Source organism: Solanum stenotomum, chromosome 5 (genome assembly GCF_019186545.1).
Source record: "Solanum stenotomum isolate F172 chromosome 5, ASM1918654v1, whole genome shotgun sequence".
Taxonomy (NCBI): Eukaryota; Viridiplantae; Streptophyta; class Magnoliopsida; order Solanales; family Solanaceae; genus Solanum; species Solanum stenotomum.
The window spans coordinates 7,513,911-7,516,531 of NC_064286.1; positions in this window are offsets into that span (position 1 = coordinate 7,513,911).

Sequence of the window (2,621 nt, forward strand, 5' to 3'; positions counted from 1 at the left end):
AGCGGTATTTTCATCTGTCAATATCAAGGTCTTTGACATGATGATTTTTATTTATCGTCCATTAGACGAACATTGTTGTCTCTGTATAAGGTCTTGTGATGATTGGATAATTAATTTACGAGCAAGTCCACACTGTCGAGCAGGTTGTAGAAATAACATTGCCTGCTTACTCAATGTTTCTTGTGATGGAACAGAAGTAATTAAGAGTGTTATCCAAACAAGGAACATCTTTTTATCTGCTACAAACAATCCAATTTCTTCCTATGGAATCATATCAGCAAATGGAAAGACAATGTCATCTACTATTATAACGGAGATATGCATCCGAATACAACAGCTTCAACCAATCTTGGACTCCGTCCAAGAGGGCACAAGCAAAAGATAACTCGCTGCCTGTCTTACGTAGTTTGATGATCTGTAGAAATATATCAAACAGAGGATTGTCCTTGAAGTTCTCCCACATTGTTGCTCGAGCGCCTCTTGCATAGTGTTGCAATATATTGTTGCAACTCCGAATAGACAAGTTGAAAGGAATCAATCAGTTGGAGTGTCTAACCCGCCCCCTCTACCCTTTTCCACTTAAATACCAGACTTTTGTCAAGATCACGCTTCAAACTCATAACGTGCGTCTAATCCACACATCATTTACTACGCTCTTACCACTAGACGTCTAGACCAACCAGACATCATCTACTACGCTCTTACCACTAGACGTCTAGACCAACCACACCATTTACTACGTTCTTACCACTAGACGTCTAGACCAAAGCCAGGGGGCAACCTTGTTTAGTAGCACTACTTCCTCAAATTTTCTTAGGGTAATGTATGCATATACCCCATCCGATCAAGAACTTACTTGTGGGACTATAATAGGGCATGTTGTTGTAAAGTTAAAAAGATGAACTGATCGAACATTTGCCTAAAATCCGCCGATGAATTGGTTGGAACACCATAGAAATTGACTGAGATCCATGAACTGATTGAAAGTTGAAACAATCAAGCAACGGGCTGTCTCAACAAGTTTGGGAGTCTAAAGTCAAATTTGATAGTGATGCCTTATTTTTGTTTAGTCCTCATATATAAATTGAATAACTATAACATACTCAACGTAATCTTACAAGTGAATCTCGAGAATGTAAGATGTACGCATACCTCATGTAGTAAGAAAAATTTTAATGAAAAAAATGTACTATAAAGTTAGAATAATAAAACTTATCTAAAAAAGTTAAAAAGCTCATATAATGATATTGAAATAGTTGCTCTTAATTTGATAAGTTGCGTTGATATAATGATATTAAAATAATATAGATTTGTTGTCGTGCTTGCAATTTAAAGAATACTACACCATATTAAAAATAAGTTTGTTTTTTTATAATAAAAAACACAACAAATTTTTTTGCAAAATGCAAAAGATTTTATCATTTGGTAGACTTTATAATATTCAATAATGAGAGAATAAAATTAGAAAGGGGAATAAAAAGGGTGAATGAAGAATAATAATATGGGTTCATGATAATCGTCAAGTTATAAATCAGTCAATAAAATAGGAAGTCAAGTAAGAAATGATATTACAATTAACTAAACGTCATTCCATTTCTCAGTTATTATAATATCTCCTAAGTGATTGCTTTAGTGGTCTTATGGTCAAGACGACCCTGGCAACAACTAAAGTGAAATCAGACTGAGATGGTTTGGGCTTGTGCATAGAGGAAATGCATAGATATTCCAGTACGGAGGTATGAGAGGTCGATGAATGATTTAAAGAGAGGTAGAGTTAGGTCGAATAAGTATTGAGGATAGGACATGACGCAACTTCAGCTTACGGAGGAGTGAAGACATGACGTTACATAAAAAATGATCTATTGCGGTAATTAATTGATGGCAATAGCTAATTACCGCTAAATATGTATTTTTAGCAGTAATTAGCACTATTTGTATATGTCCCTAAAGTCTTTAGCAACATTATATCTAACGACACTTAACCAATGCCGATAAAGACTTTAGCACTCTTTTTTAATATGTATATTTATTGTCACTAAATTATTTTTGTTGTAGTGTGACCTTAAATAAGAGGTTATCGAGGACACAAATAAGGATAGAAGGTTAGTTAGATAGATGAGTGTTGTCTGCTTATTCTTCTATACTATTAGTCGTAGTGTTGCTATTGTAGTTTCTTGTCCTTTCAGTTTGATTTTATAATGGATTTTTTACATTTTCCATTATTGTAAAATGTCGGAAATTTACCCGACAAATTTCCTTCTCCGCCACGGCCATNAGGATAAACTCTCACCTACCCACCCCTAACAAATTAACTTTCCCCTTTAGTCAACAACAACTCTCCAATTTGGAAAGTAACCCGACAAATTTCCTTCTCCGCCATGGCCATCGGGATCTCTTTGGAATCAATGTCGGTTCTTCCTTCATGGGCGGTTCCTCCATCTGAAACCAAAGAAGTATTTGTGCACTTTGATGGATTATGCAAGGTACGAATTTCTTCTTCTCGTTTTTCTTTATATGTACTTCCCGTTCTTGACCTTTACTCCTTTCATCAGGGTCTATGTGTAATACTTCCTCCAAGAAACGATGAGAGATGATGTAGCTCGGCTGTAATCGAAGTCTCT